At 50.4% G+C, this 20531-nt stretch overlaps 54 non-coding genes across 54 annotated transcripts; all 54 read left to right on the top strand.

The window, feature by feature from the left end:
- The first annotated feature begins 1 nt into the window (after nt 1).
- On the top strand, nt 2-73 carry trnap-cgg (transfer RNA proline (anticodon CGG)). The gene has a single exon. It is a non-coding gene; the product is annotated as a tRNA-Pro (tRNA).
- A 136-nt stretch (nt 74-209) lies between these two features.
- On the top strand, nt 210-281 carry trnap-cgg (transfer RNA proline (anticodon CGG)). Its single transcript has one exon. It is a non-coding gene; the product is annotated as a tRNA-Pro (tRNA).
- A 139-nt stretch (nt 282-420) lies between these two features.
- On the top strand, nt 421-492 carry trnap-agg (transfer RNA proline (anticodon AGG)). The gene has a single exon. It is a non-coding gene; the product is annotated as a tRNA-Pro (tRNA).
- A 693-nt stretch (nt 493-1185) lies between these two features.
- On the top strand, nt 1186-1257 carry trnap-cgg (transfer RNA proline (anticodon CGG)). The gene has a single exon. It is a non-coding gene; the product is annotated as a tRNA-Pro (tRNA).
- Nucleotides 1258-1393: 136 nt separating this feature from the next.
- Nucleotides 1394-1465, top strand: trnap-agg (transfer RNA proline (anticodon AGG)). The gene has a single exon. It is a non-coding gene; the product is annotated as a tRNA-Pro (tRNA).
- A 78-nt stretch (nt 1466-1543) lies between these two features.
- Nucleotides 1544-1615, top strand: trnap-agg (transfer RNA proline (anticodon AGG)). Its single transcript has one exon. It is a non-coding gene; the product is annotated as a tRNA-Pro (tRNA).
- Nucleotides 1616-1792: 177 nt separating this feature from the next.
- trnap-agg (transfer RNA proline (anticodon AGG)) lies at nt 1793-1864 on the top strand. Its single transcript has one exon. It is a non-coding gene; the product is annotated as a tRNA-Pro (tRNA).
- A 1001-nt stretch (nt 1865-2865) lies between these two features.
- trnap-cgg (transfer RNA proline (anticodon CGG)) lies at nt 2866-2937 on the top strand. The gene has a single exon. It is a non-coding gene; the product is annotated as a tRNA-Pro (tRNA).
- A 136-nt stretch (nt 2938-3073) lies between these two features.
- On the top strand, nt 3074-3145 carry trnap-agg (transfer RNA proline (anticodon AGG)). Its single transcript has one exon. It is a non-coding gene; the product is annotated as a tRNA-Pro (tRNA).
- Nucleotides 3146-3320: 175 nt separating this feature from the next.
- Nucleotides 3321-3392, top strand: trnap-agg (transfer RNA proline (anticodon AGG)). Its single transcript has one exon. It is a non-coding gene; the product is annotated as a tRNA-Pro (tRNA).
- Nucleotides 3393-3470: 78 nt separating this feature from the next.
- On the top strand, nt 3471-3542 carry trnap-agg (transfer RNA proline (anticodon AGG)). The gene has a single exon. It is a non-coding gene; the product is annotated as a tRNA-Pro (tRNA).
- A 178-nt stretch (nt 3543-3720) lies between these two features.
- On the top strand, nt 3721-3792 carry trnap-agg (transfer RNA proline (anticodon AGG)). The gene has a single exon. It is a non-coding gene; the product is annotated as a tRNA-Pro (tRNA).
- A 1001-nt stretch (nt 3793-4793) lies between these two features.
- Nucleotides 4794-4865, top strand: trnap-cgg (transfer RNA proline (anticodon CGG)). Its single transcript has one exon. It is a non-coding gene; the product is annotated as a tRNA-Pro (tRNA).
- Nucleotides 4866-5001: 136 nt separating this feature from the next.
- On the top strand, nt 5002-5073 carry trnap-agg (transfer RNA proline (anticodon AGG)). The gene has a single exon. It is a non-coding gene; the product is annotated as a tRNA-Pro (tRNA).
- A 1001-nt stretch (nt 5074-6074) lies between these two features.
- On the top strand, nt 6075-6146 carry trnap-cgg (transfer RNA proline (anticodon CGG)). Its single transcript has one exon. It is a non-coding gene; the product is annotated as a tRNA-Pro (tRNA).
- Nucleotides 6147-6282: 136 nt separating this feature from the next.
- trnap-agg (transfer RNA proline (anticodon AGG)) lies at nt 6283-6355 on the top strand. Its single transcript has one exon. It is a non-coding gene; the product is annotated as a tRNA-Pro (tRNA).
- A 174-nt stretch (nt 6356-6529) lies between these two features.
- trnap-agg (transfer RNA proline (anticodon AGG)) lies at nt 6530-6601 on the top strand. The gene has a single exon. It is a non-coding gene; the product is annotated as a tRNA-Pro (tRNA).
- A 78-nt stretch (nt 6602-6679) lies between these two features.
- On the top strand, nt 6680-6751 carry trnap-agg (transfer RNA proline (anticodon AGG)). The gene has a single exon. It is a non-coding gene; the product is annotated as a tRNA-Pro (tRNA).
- A 175-nt stretch (nt 6752-6926) lies between these two features.
- trnap-agg (transfer RNA proline (anticodon AGG)) lies at nt 6927-6998 on the top strand. The gene has a single exon. It is a non-coding gene; the product is annotated as a tRNA-Pro (tRNA).
- Nucleotides 6999-7999: 1001 nt separating this feature from the next.
- trnap-cgg (transfer RNA proline (anticodon CGG)) lies at nt 8000-8071 on the top strand. Its single transcript has one exon. It is a non-coding gene; the product is annotated as a tRNA-Pro (tRNA).
- Nucleotides 8072-8207: 136 nt separating this feature from the next.
- Nucleotides 8208-8279, top strand: trnap-agg (transfer RNA proline (anticodon AGG)). The gene has a single exon. It is a non-coding gene; the product is annotated as a tRNA-Pro (tRNA).
- Nucleotides 8280-9280: 1001 nt separating this feature from the next.
- On the top strand, nt 9281-9352 carry trnap-cgg (transfer RNA proline (anticodon CGG)). Its single transcript has one exon. It is a non-coding gene; the product is annotated as a tRNA-Pro (tRNA).
- A 136-nt stretch (nt 9353-9488) lies between these two features.
- Nucleotides 9489-9561, top strand: trnap-agg (transfer RNA proline (anticodon AGG)). Its single transcript has one exon. It is a non-coding gene; the product is annotated as a tRNA-Pro (tRNA).
- Nucleotides 9562-9735: 174 nt separating this feature from the next.
- Nucleotides 9736-9807, top strand: trnap-agg (transfer RNA proline (anticodon AGG)). The gene has a single exon. It is a non-coding gene; the product is annotated as a tRNA-Pro (tRNA).
- A 78-nt stretch (nt 9808-9885) lies between these two features.
- On the top strand, nt 9886-9957 carry trnap-agg (transfer RNA proline (anticodon AGG)). Its single transcript has one exon. It is a non-coding gene; the product is annotated as a tRNA-Pro (tRNA).
- A 175-nt stretch (nt 9958-10132) lies between these two features.
- On the top strand, nt 10133-10204 carry trnap-agg (transfer RNA proline (anticodon AGG)). Its single transcript has one exon. It is a non-coding gene; the product is annotated as a tRNA-Pro (tRNA).
- A 1001-nt stretch (nt 10205-11205) lies between these two features.
- trnap-cgg (transfer RNA proline (anticodon CGG)) lies at nt 11206-11277 on the top strand. The gene has a single exon. It is a non-coding gene; the product is annotated as a tRNA-Pro (tRNA).
- A 136-nt stretch (nt 11278-11413) lies between these two features.
- Nucleotides 11414-11485, top strand: trnap-agg (transfer RNA proline (anticodon AGG)). Its single transcript has one exon. It is a non-coding gene; the product is annotated as a tRNA-Pro (tRNA).
- A 175-nt stretch (nt 11486-11660) lies between these two features.
- Nucleotides 11661-11732, top strand: trnap-agg (transfer RNA proline (anticodon AGG)). Its single transcript has one exon. It is a non-coding gene; the product is annotated as a tRNA-Pro (tRNA).
- A 78-nt stretch (nt 11733-11810) lies between these two features.
- Nucleotides 11811-11882, top strand: trnap-agg (transfer RNA proline (anticodon AGG)). The gene has a single exon. It is a non-coding gene; the product is annotated as a tRNA-Pro (tRNA).
- Nucleotides 11883-12057: 175 nt separating this feature from the next.
- On the top strand, nt 12058-12129 carry trnap-agg (transfer RNA proline (anticodon AGG)). Its single transcript has one exon. It is a non-coding gene; the product is annotated as a tRNA-Pro (tRNA).
- A 1000-nt stretch (nt 12130-13129) lies between these two features.
- Nucleotides 13130-13201, top strand: trnap-cgg (transfer RNA proline (anticodon CGG)). Its single transcript has one exon. It is a non-coding gene; the product is annotated as a tRNA-Pro (tRNA).
- A 136-nt stretch (nt 13202-13337) lies between these two features.
- On the top strand, nt 13338-13409 carry trnap-agg (transfer RNA proline (anticodon AGG)). Its single transcript has one exon. It is a non-coding gene; the product is annotated as a tRNA-Pro (tRNA).
- A 175-nt stretch (nt 13410-13584) lies between these two features.
- Nucleotides 13585-13656, top strand: trnap-agg (transfer RNA proline (anticodon AGG)). Its single transcript has one exon. It is a non-coding gene; the product is annotated as a tRNA-Pro (tRNA).
- A 78-nt stretch (nt 13657-13734) lies between these two features.
- trnap-agg (transfer RNA proline (anticodon AGG)) lies at nt 13735-13806 on the top strand. Its single transcript has one exon. It is a non-coding gene; the product is annotated as a tRNA-Pro (tRNA).
- Nucleotides 13807-14407: 601 nt separating this feature from the next.
- On the top strand, nt 14408-14479 carry trnap-cgg (transfer RNA proline (anticodon CGG)). The gene has a single exon. It is a non-coding gene; the product is annotated as a tRNA-Pro (tRNA).
- A 136-nt stretch (nt 14480-14615) lies between these two features.
- Nucleotides 14616-14687, top strand: trnap-agg (transfer RNA proline (anticodon AGG)). The gene has a single exon. It is a non-coding gene; the product is annotated as a tRNA-Pro (tRNA).
- A 137-nt stretch (nt 14688-14824) lies between these two features.
- Nucleotides 14825-14896, top strand: trnap-agg (transfer RNA proline (anticodon AGG)). Its single transcript has one exon. It is a non-coding gene; the product is annotated as a tRNA-Pro (tRNA).
- A 175-nt stretch (nt 14897-15071) lies between these two features.
- Nucleotides 15072-15143, top strand: trnap-agg (transfer RNA proline (anticodon AGG)). Its single transcript has one exon. It is a non-coding gene; the product is annotated as a tRNA-Pro (tRNA).
- Nucleotides 15144-15320: 177 nt separating this feature from the next.
- Nucleotides 15321-15392, top strand: trnap-agg (transfer RNA proline (anticodon AGG)). Its single transcript has one exon. It is a non-coding gene; the product is annotated as a tRNA-Pro (tRNA).
- A 1001-nt stretch (nt 15393-16393) lies between these two features.
- trnap-cgg (transfer RNA proline (anticodon CGG)) lies at nt 16394-16465 on the top strand. The gene has a single exon. It is a non-coding gene; the product is annotated as a tRNA-Pro (tRNA).
- A 136-nt stretch (nt 16466-16601) lies between these two features.
- On the top strand, nt 16602-16673 carry trnap-agg (transfer RNA proline (anticodon AGG)). Its single transcript has one exon. It is a non-coding gene; the product is annotated as a tRNA-Pro (tRNA).
- A 177-nt stretch (nt 16674-16850) lies between these two features.
- On the top strand, nt 16851-16922 carry trnap-agg (transfer RNA proline (anticodon AGG)). The gene has a single exon. It is a non-coding gene; the product is annotated as a tRNA-Pro (tRNA).
- A 445-nt stretch (nt 16923-17367) lies between these two features.
- Nucleotides 17368-17439, top strand: trnap-cgg (transfer RNA proline (anticodon CGG)). Its single transcript has one exon. It is a non-coding gene; the product is annotated as a tRNA-Pro (tRNA).
- A 136-nt stretch (nt 17440-17575) lies between these two features.
- trnap-agg (transfer RNA proline (anticodon AGG)) lies at nt 17576-17647 on the top strand. Its single transcript has one exon. It is a non-coding gene; the product is annotated as a tRNA-Pro (tRNA).
- Nucleotides 17648-17822: 175 nt separating this feature from the next.
- Nucleotides 17823-17894, top strand: trnap-agg (transfer RNA proline (anticodon AGG)). Its single transcript has one exon. It is a non-coding gene; the product is annotated as a tRNA-Pro (tRNA).
- A 78-nt stretch (nt 17895-17972) lies between these two features.
- Nucleotides 17973-18044, top strand: trnap-agg (transfer RNA proline (anticodon AGG)). The gene has a single exon. It is a non-coding gene; the product is annotated as a tRNA-Pro (tRNA).
- Nucleotides 18045-18220: 176 nt separating this feature from the next.
- Nucleotides 18221-18292, top strand: trnap-agg (transfer RNA proline (anticodon AGG)). Its single transcript has one exon. It is a non-coding gene; the product is annotated as a tRNA-Pro (tRNA).
- A 136-nt stretch (nt 18293-18428) lies between these two features.
- Nucleotides 18429-18500, top strand: trnap-agg (transfer RNA proline (anticodon AGG)). The gene has a single exon. It is a non-coding gene; the product is annotated as a tRNA-Pro (tRNA).
- Nucleotides 18501-18675: 175 nt separating this feature from the next.
- On the top strand, nt 18676-18747 carry trnap-agg (transfer RNA proline (anticodon AGG)). The gene has a single exon. It is a non-coding gene; the product is annotated as a tRNA-Pro (tRNA).
- Nucleotides 18748-19747: 1000 nt separating this feature from the next.
- Nucleotides 19748-19819, top strand: trnap-cgg (transfer RNA proline (anticodon CGG)). Its single transcript has one exon. It is a non-coding gene; the product is annotated as a tRNA-Pro (tRNA).
- A 136-nt stretch (nt 19820-19955) lies between these two features.
- Nucleotides 19956-20027, top strand: trnap-agg (transfer RNA proline (anticodon AGG)). The gene has a single exon. It is a non-coding gene; the product is annotated as a tRNA-Pro (tRNA).
- Nucleotides 20028-20202: 175 nt separating this feature from the next.
- On the top strand, nt 20203-20274 carry trnap-agg (transfer RNA proline (anticodon AGG)). The gene has a single exon. It is a non-coding gene; the product is annotated as a tRNA-Pro (tRNA).
- Nucleotides 20275-20352: 78 nt separating this feature from the next.
- Nucleotides 20353-20424, top strand: trnap-agg (transfer RNA proline (anticodon AGG)). Its single transcript has one exon. It is a non-coding gene; the product is annotated as a tRNA-Pro (tRNA).
- The last annotated feature ends 107 nt before the right edge of the window (nt 20425-20531 follow it).

Here is a 20531-nt window from a genome sequence, read left to right as displayed (position 1 = left end):
TGGCTCGTTGGTCTAGGGGTATGATTCTCGCTTCGGGTGCGAGAGGTCCCGGGTTCAAATCCCGGACGAGCCCGACTCAGTCGTTAAAGCCTGTTTTAATGTTGATCCGGTAAGTGCCAAAATGGTCTTTTTTTTACCAGGGGTGCAGTAAAGCACTGAGCACCGGGAGAGTTGCTTTTCCAGGAGTACAGTGAACTGTGCATTTAGTTGGCTCGTTGGTCTAGGGGTATGATTCTCGCTTCGGGTGCGAGAGGTCCCGGGTTCAAATCCCGGACGAGCCCGACTCAGTCGTTAAAGCCTGTTTTAATGTTGATCCGGTAAGTGCCAAAATGGTCTTTTTTTTTTTACCAGGGGTGCAGTAAAGCACTGAGCACCGGGAGAGTTGCTTTTCCAGGAGTACAGTGAACTGTGCATTTAGTTGGCTCGTTGGTCTAGGGGTATGATTCTCGCTTAGGGTGCGAGAGGTCCCGGGTTCAAATCCCGGACGAGCCCGCCTTGGTCTTTGAGGCCTGTTTTCTGGCTGGGGTTGAATCGAGCCTCACGTCCTGACAAGTTTTGGTCAACATTCGATTGGAAGGGCTGTCCAATCTGCTGGAGACCCAGCAGAAAGGATGTGGGGGGGTTTTGCAGCCGTATGTGTCTTCTTCAAGACTGGGCACCATCGAGAGGCTCATTGGTCTAGGGGTATGATTCTCGCTTAGGGTGCGAGAGGTCCCAGGTTCAAATCCCGGACGAGCCCGCATTAAGCCTAGATTTTTAAAGTTGCATCCATTGATCCGGCTTTCTTTTGACTTCTAAGTCGGACCCTTTTTCTCAGTTCCTCATCTGCAATTTGAACTTGGTTGGCTGCTTAGCTTGATGGGTTTGAGAGTTTGCACTGAACGACGGTTCCATCTGAGCTATTTCAGTGACCATACCTCCTTTGTGTGGCTTGTTGGTCTAGGGTTGTGATTCTTGCTTCAGGTGCAGCAGTTCCTTGGTTCAAATCCTGGACGAGCCTGTCTGCAGCTTTGAAAACACTTTTTTGGAGGAGTAGCTGTCTATCCTGCTTGCTTTGGCTCGGTTGCAAGGCATCATTAAGTAGGACTGAAATCTTCCTACTTGTGGTTTTTCAGTGTCAATGTCATTTACAGCGCTGGTCACTTGCCAGACGTGGCATTGTCAATATAGCTCATTTGTTTGAATGGCTCGTTGGTCTAGGGGTATGATTCTCGCTTCGGGTGCGAGAGGTCCCGGGTTCAAATCCCGGACGAGCCCGACTCAGTCGTTAAAGCCTTTTTTAATGTTGATCCGGTAAGTGCCAAAATGGTCTTTTTTTTACCAGGGGTGCAGTAAAGCACTGAGCACCGGGAGAGTTGCTTTTCCAGGAGTACAGTGAACTGTGCATTTAGTTGGCTCGTTGGTCTAGGGGTATGATTCTCGCTTAGGGTGCGAGAGGTCCCGGGTTCAAATCCCGGACGAGCCCGCATTAAGCCTAGATTTTTAAAGTTTTAAAGTTGCATCCATTGCTTTTCCAGGAGTACAGTGAACTGTGCATTTAGTTGGCTCGTTGGTCTAGGGGTATGATTCTCGCTTAGGGTGCGAGAGGTCCCGGGTTCAAATCCCGGACGAGCCCGCCTTGGTCTTTGAGGCCTGTTTTCTGGCTGGGGTTGAATCGAGCCTCACCTCCTGACAAGTTTTGGTCAACATTCGATTGGAAGGGCTGTCCAATCTGCTGGAGACCCAGCAGAAAGGATGTGGGGGGGGGGTTTGCAGCCGTATGTGTCTTCTTCAAGACTGGACACCATCGAGAGGCTCGTTGGTCTAGGGGTATGATTCTCGCTTAGGGTGCGAGAGGTCCCGGGTTCAAATCCCGGACGAGCCCGCATTAAGCCTAGATTTTTAAAGTTGCATCCATTGATCCGGCTTTCTTTTGACATCTAAGTCGGACCCTTTTTCTCAGTTCCTCATCTGCAATTTGAACTTGGTTGGCTGCTTAGCTTGATGGGTTTGAGAGTTTGCACTGAACGACGGTTCCATCTGAGCTATTTCAGTGACCATACCTCCTTTGTGTGGCTTGTTGGTCTAGGGTTGTGATTCTTGCTTCAGGTGCAACAGTTCCTTGGTTCAAATCCTGGACGAGCCTGTCTGCAGCTTTGAAAACACTTTTTTGGAGGAGTAGCTGTCTATCCTGCTTGCTTTGGCTCGGTTGCAAGGCATCATTAAGTAGGACTGAAATCTTCCTACTTGTGGTTTTTCAGTGTCAATGTCATTTACAGCGCTGGTCACTTGCCAGACGTGGCATTGTCAATATAGCTCATTTGGGAGAGTGTAAAGTCTGATTTATACTTCTGGTTCGAACCGTAGCTACGGCTTCTTCTTCGGCCTCTGCCGTGGTACTTCGGTTTACACAAGCATCATGCCCGTGGACACTGCAGACTAGCGGTTCGCATGTGTACTGCACGTCGACGTGGACAATGATGCAGAAGTATAAATGAAAACCGGCGCACAGCGGGTACGAGAGGTCCCGGATTTCTGGAGTTGTATAAGTCGATCCGACCATTGCCATAGTTGGGCGGCGCTGCAGTGCAACCGTCTGGGTTGGAATCGAGCCTCAAGTCCCTTACCCTGATAAGCTTTGGTCAACACTCGACTGGAAGGGAAGCCCAAGCTGGTGGAGCTGTGGCAGATAGGAGGTTTTTTTTGGTTTGTTTTTGCACCCCTAGGAGTCTCGTTGGTCAAGGGCTATGATTCTCACTTAGGTTGCGAGAGGTCCCGGCTTCAAATCTCGAACGAGCCCGTCTGCAACTTCAAAGGTGCTCTTTTAAGGTGTATCTGTGCATCCTGCTTTCTTTACCGGGAGCACAGTGAAGAGTTTGTTTGAATGGCTCGTTGGTCTAGGGGTATGATTCTCGCTTCGGGTGCGAGAGGTCCCGGGTTCAAATCCCGGACGAGCCCGACTCAGTCGTTAAAGCCTGTTTTAATGTTGATCCGGTAAGTGCCAAAATGGTCTTTTTTTTACCAGGGGTGCAGTAAAGCACTGAGCACCGGGAGAGTTGCTTTTCCAGGAGTACAGTGAACTGTGCATTTAGTTGGCTAGTTGGTCTAGGGGTATGATTCTCGCTTAGGGTGCGAGAGGTCCCGGGTTCAAATCCCGGACGAGCCCGCCTTGGTCTTTGAGGCCTGTTTTCTGGCTGGGGTTGAATCGAGCCTCACCTCCTGACAAGTTTTGGTCAACATTCGATTGGAAGGGCTGTCCAATCTGCTGGAGACCCAGCAGAAAGCATGTGGGGGGGGTTTGCAGCCGTATGTGTCTTCTTCAAGAGTGGACACCATCGAGAGGCTCGTTGGTCTAGGGGTATGATTCTCGCTTAGGGTGCGAGAGGTCCCGGGTTCAAATCCCGGACGAGCCCGCATTAAGCCTAGATTTTTAAAGTTTTAAAGTTGCATCCATTGCTTTTCCAGGAGTACAGTGAACTGTGCATTTAGTTGGCTCGTTGGTCTAGGGGTATGATTCTCGCTTAGGGTGCGAGAGGTCCCGGGTTCAAATCCCGGACGAGCCCGCCTTGGTCTTTGAGGCCTGTTTTCTGGCTGGGGTTGAATCGAGCCTCACCTCCTGACAAGTTTTGGTCAACATTCGATTGGAAGGGCTGTCCAATCTGCTGGAGACCCAGCAGAAAGGATGTGGGGGGGGGGGTTTGCAGCCGTATGTGTCTTCTTCAAGACTGGACACCATCGAGAGGCTCGTTGGTCTAGGGGTATGATTCTCGCTTAGGGTGCGAGAGGTCCCGGGTTCAAATCCCGGACGAGCCCGCATTAAGCCTAGATTTTTAAAGTTGCATCCATTGATCCGGCTTTCTTTTGACATCTAATTCGGACCCTTTTTCTCAGTTCCTCATCTGCAATTTGAACTTGGTTGGCTGCTTAGCTTGATGGGTTTGAGAGTTTGCACTGAACGACGGTTCCATCTGAGCTATTTCAGTGACCATACCTCCTTTGTGTGGCTTGTTGGTCTAGGGTTGTGATTCTTGCTTCAGGTGCAACAGTTCCTTGGTTCAAATCCTGGACGAGCCTGTCTGCAGCTTTGAAAACACTTTTTTGGAGGAGTAGCTGTCTATCCTGCTTGCTTTGGCTCGGTTGCAAGGCATCATTAAGTAGGACTGAAATCTTCCTACTTGTGGTTTTTCAGTGTCAATGTCATTTACAGCGCTGGTCACTTGCCAGACGTGGCATTGTCAATATAGCTCATTTGGGAGAGTGTAAAGTCTGATTTATACTTCTGGTTCGAACCGTAGCTACGGCTTCTTCTTCGGCCTCTGCCGTGGTACTTCGGTTTACACAAGCATCATGCCCGTGGACACTGCAGACTAGCGGTTCGCATGTGTACTGCACGTCGACGTGGACAATGATGCAGAAGTATAAATGAAAACCGGCGCACAGCGGGTACGAGAGGTCCCGGATTTCTGGAGTTGCATAAGTCGATCCGACCATTGCCATAGTTGGGCGGCGCTGCAGTGCAACCGTCTGGGTTGGAATCGAGCCTCAAGTCCCTTACCCTGATAAGCTTTGGTCAACACTCGACTGGAAGGGAAGCCCAAGCTGGTGGAGCTGTGGCAGATAGGAGGTTTTTTTTGGTTTGTTTTTGCACCCCTAGGAGTCTCGTTGGTCAAGGGCTATGATTCTCACTTAGGTTGCGAGAGGTCCCGGCTTCAAATCTCGAACGAGCCCGTCTGCAACTTCAAAAGTGCTCTTTTAAGGTGTATCTGTGCATCCTGCTTTCTTTACCAGGAGCACAGTGAAGAGTTTGTTTGAATGGCTCGTTGGTCTAGGGGTATGATTCTCGCTTCGGGTGCGAGAGGTCCCGGGTTCAAATCCCGGACGAGCCCGACTCAGTCGTTAAAGCCTGTTTTAATGTTGATCCGGTAAGTGCCAAAATGGTCTTTTTTTTACCAGGGGTGCAGTAAAGCACTGAGCACCGGGAGAGTTGCTTTTCCAGGAGTACAGTGAACTGTGCATTTAGTTGGCTCGTTGGTCTAGGGGTATGATTCTCGCTTAGGGTGCGAGAGGTCCCGGGTTCAAATCCCGGACGAGCCCGCATTAAGCCTAGATTTTTAAAGTTGCATCCATTGATCCGGCTTTCTTTTGACATCTAAGTCGGACCCTTTTTCTCAGTTCCTCATCTGCAATTTGAACTTGGTTGGCTGCTTAGCTTGATGGGTTTGAGAGTTTGCACTGAACGACGGTTCCATCTGAGCTATTTCAGTGACCATACCTCCTTTGTGTGGCTTGTTGGTCTAGGGTTGTGATTCTTGCTTCAGGTGCAACAGTTCCTTGGTTCAAATCCTGGACGAGCCTGTCTGCAGCTTTGAAAACACTTTTTTGGAGGAGTAGCTGTCTATCCTGCTTGCTTTGGCTCGGTTGCAAGGCATCATTAAGTAGGACTGAAATCTTCCTACTTGTGGTTTTTCAGTGTCAATGTCATTTACAGCGCTGGTCACTTGCCAGACGTGGCATTGTCAATATAGCTCATTTGGGAGAGTGTAAAGTCTGATTTATACTTCTGGTTCGAACCGTAGCTACGGCTTCTTCTTCGGCCTCTGCCGTGGTACTTCGGTTTACACAAGCATCATGCCCGTGGACACTGCAGACTAGCGGTTCGCATGTGTACTGCACGTCGACGTGGACAATGATGCAGAAGTATAAATGAAAACCGGCGCACAGCGGGTACGAGAGGTCCCGGATTTCTGGAGTTGTATAAGTCGATCCGACCATTGCCATAGTTGGGCTGCGCTGCAGTGCAACCGTCTGGGTTGGAATCGAGCCTCAAGTCCCTTACCCTGATAAGCTTTGGTCAACACTCGACTGGAAGGGAAGCCCAAGCTGGTGGAGCTGTGGCAGATAGGAGGTTTTTTTTGGTTTGTTTTTGCACCCCTAGGAGTCTCGTTGGTCAAGGGCTATGATTCTCACTTAGGTTGCGAGAGGTCCCGGCTTCAAATCTCGAACGAGCCCGTCTGCAACTTCAAAGGTGCTCTTTTAAGGTGTATCTGTGCATCCTGCTTTCTTTACCGGGAGCACAGTGAAGAGTTTGTTTGAATGGCTCGTTGGTCTAGGGGTATGATTCTCGCTTCGGGTGCGAGAGGTCCCGGGTTCAAATCCCGGACGAGCCCGACTCAGTCGTTAAAGCCTGTTTTAATTTTGATCCGGTAAGTGCCAAAATGGTCTTTTTTTTACCAGGGGTGCAGTAAAGCACTGAGCACCGGGAGAGTTGCTTTTCCAGGAGTACAGTGAACTGTGCATTTAGTTGGCTAGTTGGTCTAGGGGTATGATTCTCGCTTAGGGTGCGAGAGGTCCCGGGTTCAAATCCCGGACGAGGCCGCCTTGGTCTTTGAGGCCTCTTTTCTGGCTGGGGTTGAATCGAGCCTCACGTCCTGACAAGTTTTGGTCAACATTCGATTGGAAGGGCTGTCCAATCTGCTGGAGACCCAGCAGAAAGCATGTGGGGGGGTTTTGCAGCCGTATGTGTCTTCTTCAAGAGTGGACACCATCGAGAGGCTCGTTGGTCTAGGGGTATGATTCTCGCTTAGGGTGCGAGAGGTCCCGGGTTCAAATCCCGGACGAGCCCGCATTAAGCCTAGATTTTTAAAGTTTTAAAGTTGCATCCATTGCTTTTCCAGGAGTACAGTGAACTGTGCATTTAGTTGGCTCGTTGGTCTAGGGGTATGATTCTCGCTTAGGGTGCGAGAGGTCCCGAGTTCAAATCCCGGACGAGCCCGCCTTGGTCTTTGAGGCCTGTTTTCTGGCTGGGGTTGAATCGAGCCTCACGTCCTGACAAGTTTTGGTCAACATTCGATTGGAAGGGCTGTCCAATCTGCTGGAGACCCAGCAGAAAGCATGTGGGGGGGTTTTGCAGCCGTATGTGTCTTCTTCAAGACTGGACACCATCGAGAGGCTCGTTGGTCTAGGGGTATGATTCTCGCTTAGGGTGCGAGAGGTCCCGGGTTCAAATCCCGGACGAGCCCGCATTAAGCCTAGATTTTTAAAGTTGCATCCATTGATCCGGCTTTCTTTTGACATCTAATTCGGACCCTTTTTCTCAGTTCCTCATCTGCAATTTGAACTTGGTTGGCTGCTTAGCTTGATGGGTTTGAGAGTTTGCACTGAACGACGGTTCCATCTGAGCTATTTCAGTGACCATACCTCCTTTGTGTGGCTTGTTGGTCTAGGGTTGTGATTCTTGCTTCAGGTGCAACAGTTCCTTGGTTCAAATCCTGGACGAGCCTGTCTGCAGCTTTGAAAACACTTTTTTGGAGGAGTAGCTGTCTATCCTGCTTGCTTTGGCTCGGTTGCAAGGCATCATTAAGTAGGACTGAAATCTTCCTACTTGTGGTTTTTCAGTGTCAATGTCATTTACAGCGCTGGTCACTTGCCAGACGTGGCATTGTCAATATAGCTCATTTGGGAGAGTGTAAAGTCTGATTTATACTTCTGGTTCGAACCGTAGCTACGGCTTCTTCTTCGGCCTCTGCCGTGGTACTTCGGTTTACACAAGCATCATGCCCGTGGACACTGCAGACTAGCGGTTCGCATGTGTACTGCACGTCGACGTGGACAATGATGCAGAAGTATAAATGAAAACCGGCGCACAGCGGGTACGAGAGGTCCCGGATTTCTGGAGTTGCATAAGTCGATCCGACCATTGCCATAGTTGGGCGGCGCTGCAGTGCAACCGTCTGGGTTGGAATCGAGCCTCAAGTCCCTTACCCTGATAAGCTTTGGTCAACACTCGACTGGAAGGGAAGCCCAAGCTGGTGGAGCTGTGGCAGATAGGAGGTTTTTTTTGGTTTGTTTTTGCACCCCTAGGAGTCTCGTTGGTCAAGGGCTATGATTCTCACTTAGGTTGCGAGAGGTCCCGGCTTCAAATCTCGAACGAGCCCGTCTGCAACTTCAAAAGTGCTCTTTTAAGGTGTATCTGTGCATCCTGCTTTCTTTACCAGGAGCACAGTGAAGAGTTTGTTTGAATGGCTCGTTGGTCTAGGGGTATGATTCTCGCTTCGGGTGCGAGAGGTCCCGGGTTCAAATCCCGGACGAGCCCGACTCAGTCGTTAAAGCCTGTTTTAATGTTGATCCGGTAAGTGCCAAAATGGTCTTTTTTTTACCAGGGGTGCAGTAAAGCACTGAGCACCGGGAGAGTTGCTTTTCCAGGAGTACAGTGAACTGTGCATTTAGTTGGCTCGTTGGTCTAGGGGTATGATTCTCGCTTAGGGTGCGAGAGGTCCCGGGTTCAAATCCCGGACGAGCCCGCATTAAGCCTAGATTTTTAAAGTTGCATCCATTGATCCGGCTTTCTTTTGACATCTAAGTCGGACCCTTTTTCTCAGTTCCTCATCTGCAATTTGAACTTGGTTGGCTGCTTAGCTTGATGGGTTTGAGAGTTTGCACTGAACGACGGTTCCATCTGAGCTATTTCAGTGACCATACCTCCTTTGTGTGGCTTGTTGGTCTAGGGTTGTGATTCTTGCTTCAGGTGCAACAGTTCCTTGGTTCAAATCCTGGACGAGCCTGTCTGCAGCTTTGAAAACACTTTTTTGGAGGAGTAGCTGTCTATCCTGCTTGCTTTGGCTCGGTTGCAAGGCATCATTAAGTAGGACTGAAATCTTCCTACTTGTGGTTTTTCAGTGTCAATGTCATTTACAGCGCTGGTCACTTGCCAGACGTGGCATTGTCAATATAGCTCATTTGGGAGAGTGTAAAGTCTGATTTATACTTCTGGTTCGAACCGTAGCTACGGCTTCTTCTTCGGCCTCTGCCGTGGTACTTCGGTTTACACAAGCATCATGCCCGTGGACACTGCAGACTAGCGGTTCGCATGTGTACTGCACGTCGACGTGGACAATGATGCAGAAGTATAAATGAAAACCGGCGCACAGCGGGTACGAGAGGTCCCGGATTTCTGGAGTTGTATAAGTCGATCCGACCATTGCCATAGTTGGGCTGCGCTGCAGTGCAACCGTCTGGGTTGGAATCGAGCCTCAAGTCCCTTACCCTGATAAGCTTTGGTCAACACTCGACTGGAAGGGAAGCCCAAGCTGGTGGAGCTGTGGCAGATAGGAGGTTTTTTTTGGTTTGTTTTTGCACCCCTAGGAGTCTCGTTGGTCAAGGGCTATGATTCTCACTTAGGTTGCGAGAGGTCCCGGCTTCAAATCTCGAACGAGCCCGTCTGCAACTTCAAAGGTGCTCTTTTAAGGTGTATCTGTGCATCCTGCTTTCTTTACCGGGAGCACAGTGAAGAGTTTGTTTGAATGGCTCGTTGGTCTAGGGGTATGATTCTCGCTTCGGGTGCGAGAGGTCCCGGGTTCAAATCCCGGACGAGCCCGACTCAGTCGTTAAAGCCTGTTTTAATTTTGATCCGGTAAGTGCCAAAATGGTCTTTTTTTTACCAGGGGTGCAGTAAAGCACTGAGCACCGGGAGAGTTGCTTTTCCAGGAGTACAGTGAACTGTGCATTTAGTTGGCTAGTTGGTCTAGGGGTATGATTCTCGCTTAGGGTGCGAGAGGTCCCGGGTTCAAATCCCGGACGAGGCCGCCTTGGTCTTTGAGGCCTCTTTTCTGGCTGGGGTTGAATCGAGCCTCACGTCCTGACAAGTTTTGGTCAACATTCGATTGGAAGGGCTGTCCAATCTGCTGGAGACCCAGCAGAAAGCATGTGGGGGGGTTTTGCAGCCGTATGTGTCTTCTTCAAGAGTGGACACCATCGAGAGGCTCGTTGGTCTAGGGGTATGATTCTCGCTTAGGGTGCGAGAGGTCCCGGGTTCAAATCCCGGACGAGCCCGCATTAAGCCTAGATTTTTAAAGTTTTAAAGTTGCATCCATTGCTTTTCCAGGAGTACAGTGAACTGTGCATTTAGTTGGCTCGTTGGTCTAGGGGTATGATTCTCGCTTAGGGTGCGAGAGGTCCCGAGTTCAAATCCCGGACGAGCCCGCCTTGGTCTTTGAGGCCTGTTTTCTGGCTGGGGTTGAATCGAGCCTCACGTCCTGACAAGTTTTGGTCAACATTCGATTGGAAGGGCTGTCCAATCTGCTGGAGACCCAGCAGAAAGCATGTGGGGGGGTTTTGCAGCCGTATGTGTCTTCTTCAAGACTGGACACCATCGAGAGGCTCGTTGGTCTAGGGGTATGATTCTCGCTTAGGGTGCGAGAGGTCCCGGGTTCAAATCCCGGACGAGCCCGCATTAAGCCTAGATTTTTAAAGTTGCATCCATTGATCCGGCTTTCTTTTGACATCTAAGTCGGACCCTTTTTCTCAGTTCCTCATCTGCAATTTGAACTTGGTTGGCTGCTTAGCTTGATGGGTTTGAGAGTTTGCACTGAACGACGGTTCCATCTGAGCTATTTCAGTGACCATACCTCCTTTGTGTGGCTTGTTGGTCTAGGGTTGTGATTCTTGCTTCAGGTGCAACAGTTCCTTGGTTCAAATCCTGGACGAGCCTGTCTGCAGCTTTGAAAACACTTTTTTGGAGGAGTAGCTGTCTATCCTGCTTGCTTTGGCTCGGTTGCAAGGCATCATTAAGTAGGACTGAAATCTTCCTACTTGTGGTTTTTCAGTGTCAATGTCATTTACAGCGCTGGTCACTTGCCAGACGTGGCATTGTCAATATAGCTCATTTGGGAGAGTGTAAAGTCTGATTTATACTTCTGGTTCGAACCGTAGCTACGGCTTCTTCTTCGGCCTCTGCCGTGGTACTTCGGTTTACACAAGCATCATGCCCGTGGACACTGCAGACTAGCGGTTCGCATGTGTACTGCACGTCGACGTGGACAATGATGCAGAAGTATAAATGAAAACCGGCGCACAGCGGGTACGAGAGGTCCCGGATTTCTGGAGTTGTATAAGTCGATCCGACCATTGCCATAGTTGGGCGGCGCTGCAGTGCAACCGTCTGGGTTGGAATCGAGCCTCAAGTCCCTTACCCTGATAAGCTTTGGTCAACACTCGACTGGAAGGGAAGCCCAAGCTGGTGGAGCTGTGGCAGATAGGAGGTTTTTTTTGGTTTGTTTTTGCACCCCTAGGAGTGTCGTTGGTCAAGGGCTATGATTCTCACTTAGGTTGCGAGAGGTCCCGGCTTCAAATCTCGAACGAGCCCGTCTGCAACTTCAAAGGTGCTCTTTTAAGGTGTATCTGTGCATCCTGCTTTCTTTACCGGGAGCACAGTGAAGAGTTTGTTTGAATGGCTCGTTGGTCTAGGGGTATGATTCTCGCTTCGGGTGCGAGAGGTCCCGGGTTCAAATCCCGGACGAGCCCGACTCAGTCGTTAAAGCCTGTTTTAATTTTGATCCGGTAAGTGCCAAAATGGTCTTTTTTTTACCAGGGGTGCAGTAAAGCACTGAGCACCGGGAGAGTTGCTTTTCCAGGAGTACAGTGAACTGTGCATTTAGTTGGCTAGTTGGTCTAGGGGTATGATTCTCGCTTAGGGTGCGAGAGGTCCCGGGTTCAAATCCCGGACGAGCCCGCCTTGGTCTTTGAGGCCTCTTTTCTGGCTGGGGTTGAATCGAGCCTCACGTCCTGACAAGTTTTGGTCAACATTCGATTGGAAGGGCTGTCCAATCTGCTGGAGACCCAGCAGAAAGCATGTGGGGGGGTTTTGCAGCCGTATGTGTCTTCTTCAAGAGTGGACACCATCGAGAGGCTCGTTGGTCTAGGGGTATGATTCTCGCTTAGGGTGCGAGAGGTCCCGGGTTCAAATCCCGGACGAGCCCGCATTAAGCCTAGATTTTTAAAGTTTTAAAGTTGCATCCATTGCTTTTCCAGGAGTACAGTGAACTGTGCATTTAGTTGGCTCGTTGGTCTAGGGGTATGATTCTCGCTTAGGGTGCGAGAGGTCCCGGGTTCAAATCCCGGACGAGCCCGCCTTGGTCTTTGAGGCCTGTTTTCTGGCTGGGGTTGAATCGAGCCTCACGTCCTGACAAGTTTTGGTCAACATTCGATTGGAAGGGCTGTCCAATCTGCTGGAGACCCAGCAGAAAGCATGTGGGGGGGTTTTGCAGCCGTATGTGTCTTCTTCAAGACTGGACACCATCGAGAGGCTCGTTGGTCTAGGGGTATGATTCTCGCTTAGGGTGCGAGAGGTCCCGGGTTCAAATCCCGGACGAGCCCGCATTAAGCCTAGATTTTTAAAGTTGCATCCATTGATCCGGCTTTCTTTTGACATCTAAGTCGGACCCTTTTTCTCAGTTCCTCATCTGCAATTTGAACTTGGTTGGCTGCTTAGCTTGATGGGTTTGAGAGTTTGCACTGAACGACGGTTCCATCTGAGCTATTTCAGTGACCATACCTCCTTTGTGTGGCTTGTTGGTCTAGGGTTGTGATTCTTGCTTCAGGTGCAACAGTTCCTTGGTTCAAATCCTGGACGAGCCTGTCTGCAGCTTTGAAAACACTTTTTTGGAGGAGTAGCTGTCTATCCTGCTTGCTTTGGCTCGGTTGCAAGGCATCATTAAGTAGGACTGAAATCTTCCTACTTGTGGTTTTTCAGTGTCAATGTCATTTACAGCGCTGGTCACTTGCCAGACGTGGCATTGTCAATATAGCTCATTTGGGAGAGTGTAAAGTCTGATTTATACTTCTGGTTCGAACCGTAGCTACGGCTTCTTCTTCGGCCTCTGCCGTGGTACTTCGGTTTACACAAGCATCATGCCCGTGGACACTGCAGACTAGCGGTTCGCATGTGTACTGCACGTCGACGTGGACAATGATGCAGAAGTATAAATGAAAACCGGCGCACAGCGGGTACGAGAGGTCCCGGATTTCTGGAGTTGTATAAGTCGATCCGACCATTGCCATAGTTGGGCGGCGCTGCAGTGCAACCGTCTGGGTTGGAATCGAGCCTCAAGTCCCTTACCCTGATAAGCTTTGGTCAACACTCGACTGGAAGGGAAGCCCAAGCTGGTGGAGCTGTGGCAGATAGGAGGTTTTTTTGGTTTGTTTTTGCACCCCTAGGAGTCTCGTTGGTCAAGGGCTATGATTCTCACTTAGGTTGCGAGAGGTCCCGGCTTCAAATCTCGAACGAGCCCGTCTGCAACTTCAAAGGTGCTCTTTTAAGGTGTATCTGTGCATCCTGCTTTCTTTACCGGGAGCACAGTGAAGAGTTTGTTTGAATGGCTCGTTGGTCTAGGGGTATGATTCTCGCTTCGGGTGCGAGAGGTCCCGGGTTCAAATCCCGGACGAGCCCGACTCAGTCGTTAAAGCCTGTTTTAATGTTGATCTGGTAAGTGCCAAAATGGTCTTTTTTTTACCAGGGGTGCAGTAAAGCACTGAGCACCGGGAGAGTTGCTTTTCCAGGAGTACAGTGAACTGTGCATTTAGTTGGCTCGTTGGTCTAGGGGTATGATTCTCGCTTAGGGTGCGAGAGGTCCCGGGTTCAAATCCCGGACGAGCCCGCCTTGGTCTTTGAGGCCTGTTTTCTGGCTGGGGTTGAATCGAGCCTCACGTCCTGACAAGTTTTGGTCAACATTCGATTGGAAGGGCTGTCCAATCTGCTGGAGACCCAGCAGAAAGCATGTGGGGGGGTTTTGCAGCCGTATGTGTCTTCTTCAAGAGTGGACACCATCGAGAGGCTCGTTGGTCTAGGGGTATGATTCTCGCTTAGGGTGCGAGAGGTCCCGGGTTCAAATCCCGGACGAGCCCGCATTAAGCCTAGATTTTTAAAGTTTTAAAGTTGCATCCATTGCTTTTCCAGGAGTACAGTGAACTGTGCATTTAGTTGGCTCGTTGGTCTAGGGGTATGATTCTCGCTTAGGGTGCGAGAGGTCCCGGGTTCAAATCCCGGACGAGCCCGCCTTGGTCTTTGAGGCCTGTTTTCTGGCTGGGGTTGAATCGAGCCTCACGTCCTGACAAGTTTTGGTCAACATTCGATTGGAAGGGCTGTCTTCTTCGGCCTCTGCCGTGGTACTTCGGTTTACACAAGCATCATGCCCGTGGACACTGCAGACTAGCGGTTCGCATGTGTACTGCACGTCGACGTGGACAATGATGCAGAAGTATAAATGAAAACTGGCGCACAGCGGGTACGAGAGGTCCCGGATTTCTGGAGTTGTATAAGTCGATCCGACCATTGCCATAGTTGGGCGGCGCTGCAGTGCAACCGTCTGGGTTGGAATCGAGCCTCAAGTCCCTTACCCTGATAAGCTTTGGTCAACACTCGACTGGAAGGGAAGCCCAAGCTGGTGGAGCTGTGGCAGATAGGAGGTTTTTTTTGGTTTGTTTTTGCACCCCTAGGAGTCTCGTTGGTCAAGGGCTATGATTCTCACTTAGGTTGCGAGAGGTCCCGGCTTCAAATCTCGAACGAGCCCGTCTGCAACTTCAAAAGTGCTCTTTTAAGGTGTATCTGTGCATCCTGCTTTCTTTACCGGGAGCACAGTGAAGAGCTTGTTTGAATGGCTCGTTGGTCTAGGGGTATGATTCTCGCTTCGGGTGCGAGAGGTCCCGGATTCAAATCCCGGACGAGCCCGACTCAGTCGTTAAAGCCTGTTTTAATGTTGATCCGGTAAGTGCCAAAATGGTCTTTTTTTTACCAGGGGTGCAGTAAAGCACTGAGCACCGGGAGAGTTGCTTTTCCAGGAGTACAGTGAACTGTGCATTTAGTTGGCTCGTTGGTCTAGGGGTATGATTCTCGCTTAGGGTGCGAGAGGTCCCGGGTTCAAATCCCGGACGAGCCCGACTCAGTCGTTAAAGCCTGTTTTAATGTTGATCCGGTAAGTGCCAAAATGGTCTTTTTTTTTACCAGGGGTGCAGTAAAGCACTGAGCACCGGGAGAGTTGCTTTTCCAGGAGTACAGTGAACTGTGCATTTAGTTGGCTCGTTGGTCTAGGGGTATGATTCTCGCTTAGGGTGCGAGAGGTCCCGGGTTCAAATCCCGGACGAGCCCGCCTTGGTCTTTGAGGCCTGTTTTCTTGCTGGGGTTGAATCGAGCCTCACGTCCTGACAAGGTTTGGTCAACATTCGATTGGAAGGGCTGTCCAATCTGCTGGAGACCCAGCAGAAAGGATGTGGGGGGGTTTTGCAGCCGTATGTGTCTTCTTCAAGACTGGGCACCATCGAGAGGCTCGTTGGTCTAGGGGTATGATTCTCGCTTAGGGTGCGAGAGGTCCCGGGTTCAAATCCCGGACGAGCCCGCCTTGGTCTTTGAGGCCTGTTTTCTGGCTGGGGTTGAATCGAGCCTCACCTCCTGACAAGTTTTGGTCAACATTCGATTGGAAGGGCTGTCCAATCTGCTGGAGACCCAGCAGAAAGGATGTGGGGGGGGGGTTTGCAGCCGTATGTGTCTTCTTCAAGACTGGACACCATCGAGAGGCTCGTTGGTCTAGGGGTATGATTCTCGCTTAGGGTGCGAGAGGTCCCGGGTTCAAATCCCGGACGAGCCCGCATTAAGCCTAGATTTTTAAAGTTGCATCCATTGATCCGGCTTTCTTTTGACATCTAAGTCGGACCCTTTTTCTCAGTTCCTCATCTGCAATTTGAACTTGGTTGGCTGCTTAGCTTGATGGGTTTGAGAGTTTGCACTGAACGACGGTTCCATCTGAGCTATTTCAGTGACCATACCTCCTTTGTGTGGCTTGTTGGTCTAGGGTTGTGATTCTTGCTTCAGGTGCAACAGTTCCTTGGTTCAAATCCTGGACGAGCCTGTCTGCAGCTTTGAAAACACTTTTTTGGAGGAGTAGCTGTCTATCCTGCTTGCTTTGGCTCGGTTGCAAGGCATCATTAAGTAGGACTGAAATCTTCCTACTTGTGGTTTTTCAGTGTCAATGTCATTTACAGCGCTGGTCACTTGCCAGACGTGGCATTGTCAATATAGCTCATTTGGGAGAGTGTAAAGTCTGATTTATACTTCTGGTTCGAACCGTAGCTACGGCTTCTTCTTCGGCCTCTACCGTGGTACTTCGGTTTACACAAGCATCATGCCCGTGGACACTGCAGACTAGCGGTTCGCATGTGTACTGCACGTCGACGTGGACAATGATGCAGAAGTATAAATGAAAACCAGCGCACAGCGGGTACGAGAGGTCCCGGATTTCTGGAGTTGTATAAGTCGATCCGACCATTGCCATAGTTGGGCGGCGCTGCAGTGCAACCGTCTGGGTTGGAATCGAGCCTCAAGTCCCTTACCCTGATAAGCTTTGGTCAACACTCGACTGGAAGGGAAGCCCAAGCTGGTGGAGCTGTGGCAGATAGGAGGTTTTTTTTGGTTTGTTTTTGCACCCCTAGGAGTCTCGTTGGTCAAGGGCTATGATTCTCACTTAGGTTGCGAGAGGTCCCGGCTTCAAATCTCGAACGAGCCCGTCTGCAACTTCAAAAGTGCTCTTTTAAGGTGTATCTGTGCATCCTGCTTTCTTTACCGGGAGCACAGTGAAGAGTTTGTTTGAATGGCTCGTTGGTCTAGGGGTATGATTCTCGCTTCGGGTGCGAGAGGTCCCGGGTTCAAATCCCGGACGAGCCCGACTCAGTCGTTAAAGCCTGTTTTAATGTTGATCCGGTAAGTGCCAAAATGGTCTTTTTTTTACCAGGGGTGCAGTAAAGCACTGAGCACCGGGAGAGTTGCTTTTCCAGGAGTACAGTGAACTGTGCATTTAGTTGGCTCGTTGGTCTAGGGGTATGATTCTCGCTTAGGGTGCGAGAGGTCCCGGGTTCAAATCCCGGACGAGCCCGCCTTGGTCTTTGAGGCCTGTTTTCTGGCTGGGGTTGAATCGAGCCTCACGTCCTGACAAGTTTTGGTCAACATTCGATTGGAAGGGCTGTCCAATCTGCTGGAGACCCAGCAGAAAGGATGTGGGGGGGGGTTTTGCAGCCGTATGTGTCTTCTTCAAGACTGGACACCATCGAGAGGCTCGTTGGTCTAGGGGTATGATTCTCGCTTAGGGTGCGAGAGGTCCCGGGTTCAAATCCCGGACGAGCCCGCATTAAGCCTAGATTTTTAAAGTTGCATCCATTGATCCGGCTTTCTTTTGACTTCTAAGTCGGACCCTTTTTCTCAGTTCCTCATCTGCAATTTGAACTTGGTTGGCTGCTTAGCTTGATGGGTTTGAGAGTTTGCACTGAACGACGGTTCCATCTGAGCTATTTCAGTGACCATACCTCCTTTGTGTGGCTTTGGGTCTAGGGTTGTGATTCTTGCTTCAGGTGCAACAGTTCCTTGGTTCAAATCCTGGACGAACCTGTCTGCAGCTTTGAAAACACTTTTTTGGAGGAGTAGCTGTCTATCCTGCTTGCTTTGGCTCGGTTGCAAGGCATCATTAAGTAGGACTGAAATCTTCCTACTTGTGGTTTTTCAGTGTCAATGTCATTTACAGCGCTGGTCACTTGCCAGACGTGGCATTGTCAATATAGCTCATTTGTTTGAATGGCTCATTGGTCTAGGGGTATGATTCTCGCTTCGGGTGCGAGAGGTCCCGGGTTCAAATCCCGGACGAGCCCGACTCAGTCGTTAAAGCCTTTTTTAATGTTGATCCGGTAAGTGCCAAAATGGTCTTTTTTTTACCAGGGGTGCAGTAAAGCACTGAGCACCGGGAGAGTTGCTTTTCCAGGAGTACAGTGAACTGTGCATTTAGTTGGCTCGTTGGTCTAGGGGTATGATTCTCGCTTAGGGTGCGAGAGGTCCCGGGTTCAAATCCCGGACGAGCCCGCCTTGGTCTTTGAGGCCTGTTTTCTGGCTGGGGTTGAATCGAGCCTCACGTCCTGACAAGTTTTGGTCAACATTCGATTGGAAGGGCTGTCCAATCTGCTGGAGACCCAGCAGAAAGCATGTGGGGGGGTTTTGCAGCCGTATGTGTCTTCTTCAAGAGTGGACACCATCGAGAGGCTCGTTGGTCTAGGGGTATGATTCTCGCTTAGGGTGCGAGAGGTCCCGGGTTCAAATCCCGGACGAGCCCGCATTAAGCCTAGATTTTTAAAGTTTTAAAGTTGCATCCATTGCTTTTCCAGGAGTACAGTGAACTGTGCATTTAGTTGGCTCGTTGGTCTAGGGGTATGATTCTCGCTTAGGGTGCGAGAGGTCCCGGGTTCAAATCCCGGAAGAGCCCGCCTTGGTCTTTGAGGCCTGTTTTCTGGCTGGGGTTGAATCGAGCCTCACGTCCTGACAAGTTTTGGTCAACATTCGATTGGAAGGGCTGTCCAATCTGCTGGAGACCCAGCAGAAAGCATGTGGGGGGGGGTTTGCAGCCGTATGTGTCTTCTTCAAGACTGGACACCATCGAGAGGCTCGTTGGTCTAGGGGTATGATTCTCGCTTAGGGTGCGAGAGGTCCCGGGTTCAAATCCCGGACGAGCCCGACTCAGTCGTTAAAGCCTGTTTTAATGTTGATCCGGTAAGTGCCAAAATGGTCTTTTTTTTACCAGGGGTGCAGTAAAGCACTGAGCACCGGGAGAGTTGCTTTTCCAGGAGTACAGTGAACTGTGCATTTAGTTGGCTCGTTGGTCTAGGGGTATGATTCTCGCTTAGGGTGCGAGAGGTCCCGGGTTCAAATCCCGGACGAGCCCGCCTTGGTCTTTGAGGCCTGTTTTCTGGCTGGGGTTGAATCGAGCCTCACGTCCTGACAAGTTTTGGTCAACATTCGATTGGAAGGGCTGTCCAATCTGCTGGAGACCCAGCAGAAAGCATGTGGGGGGGTTTTGCAGCCGTATGTGTGTTCTTCAAGACTGGACACCATCGAGAGGCTCGTTGGTCTAGGGGTATGATTCTCGCTTAGGGTGCGAGAGGTCCCGGGTTCAAATCCCGGACGAGCCCGCATTAAGCCTAGATTTTTAAAGTTGCATCCATTGATCCGGATTTCTTTTGACATCTAAGTCGGACCCTTTTTCTCAGTTCCTCATCTGCAATTTGAACTTGGTTGGCTGCTTAGCTTGATGGGTTTGAGAGTTTGCACTGAACGACGGTTCCATCTGAGCTATTTCAGTGACCATACCTCCTTTGTGTGGCTTGTTGGTCTAGGGTTGTGATTCTTGCTTCAGGTGCAACAGTTCCTTGGTTCAAATCCTGGACGAGCCTGTCTGCAGCTTTGAAAACACTTTTTTGGAGGAGTAGCTGTCTATCCTGCTTGCTTTGGCTCGGTTGCAAGGCATCATTAAGTAGGACTGAAATCTTCCTACTTGTGGTTTTTCAGTGTCAATGTCATTTACAGCGCTGGTCACTTGCCAGACGTGGCATTGTCAATATAGCTCATTTGGGAGAGTGTAAAGTCTGATTTATACTTCTGGTTCGAACCGTAGCTACGGCTTCTTCTTCGGCCTCTGCCGTGGTACTTCGGTTTACACAAGCATCATGCCCGTGGACACTGCAGACTAGCGGTTCGCATGTGTACTGCACGTCGACGTGGACAATGATGCAGAAGTATAAATGAAAACCGGCGCACAGCGGGTACGAGAGGTCCCGGATTTCTGGAGTTGTATAAGTCGATCCGACCATTGCCATAGTTGGGCGGCGCTGCAGTGCAACCGTCTGGGTTGGAATCGAGCCTCAAGTCCCTTACCCTGATAAGCTTTGGTCAACACTCGACTGGAAGGGAAGCCCAAGCTGGTGGAGCTGTGGCAGATAGGAGGTTTTTTTGGTTTGTTTTTGCACCCCTAGGAGTCTCGTTGGTCAAGGGCTATGATTCTCACTTAGGTTGCGAGAGGTCCCGGCTTCAAATCTCGAATGAGCCCGTCTGCAACTTCAAAGGTGCTCTTTTAAGGTGTATCTGTGCATCCTGCTTTCTTTACCGGGAGCACAGTGAAGAGTTTGTTTGAATGGCTCGTTGGTCTAGGGGTATGATTCTCGCTTCGGGTGCGAGAGGTCCCGGGTTCAAATCCCGGACGAGCCCGACTCAGTCGTTAAAGCCTTTTTTAATGTTGATCCGGTAAGTGCCAAAATGGTCTTTTTTTTACCAGGGGTGCAGTAAAGCACTGAGCACCGGGAGAGTTGCTTTTCCAGGAGTACAGTGAACTGTGCATTTAGTTGGCTCGTTGGTCTAGGGGTATGATTCTCGCTTAGGGTGCGAGAGGTCCCGGGTTCAAATCCCGGACGAGCCCGCCTTGGTCTTTGAGGCCTGTTTTCTGGCTGGGGTTGAATCGAGCCTCACGTCCTGACAAGTTTTGGTCAACATTCGATTGGAAGGGCTGTCCAATCTGCTGGAGACCCAGCAGAAAGCATGTGGGGGGGTTTTGCAGCCGTATGTGTCTTCTTCAAGAGTGGACACCATCGAGAGGCTCGTTGGTCTAGGGGTATGATTCTCGCTTAGGGTGCGAGAGGTCCCGGGTTCAAATCCCGGACGAGCCCGCATTAAGCCTAGATTTTTAAAGTTTTAAAGTTGCATCCATTGCTTTTCCAGGAGTACAGTGAACTGTGCATTTAGTTGGCTCGTTGGTCTAGGGGTATGATTCTCGCTTAGGGTGCGAGAGGTCCCGGGTTCAAATCCCGGACGAGCCCGCCTTGGTCTTTGAGGCCTGTTTTCTGGCTGGGGTTGAATCGAGCCTCACGTCCTGACAAGTTTTGGTCAACATTCGATTGGAAGGGCTGTCCAATCTGCTGGAGAC

The sequence above is a fragment of the Garra rufa genome, chromosome 8 (assembly GCF_049309525.1).
Source record: "Garra rufa chromosome 8, GarRuf1.0, whole genome shotgun sequence".
NCBI classification, from domain to species: domain Eukaryota; kingdom Metazoa; phylum Chordata; class Actinopteri; order Cypriniformes; family Cyprinidae; genus Garra; species Garra rufa.
The sequence above is the reverse complement of the archived record's forward strand: the minus strand, read 5'-3'. Positions and strand labels throughout refer to the sequence as shown.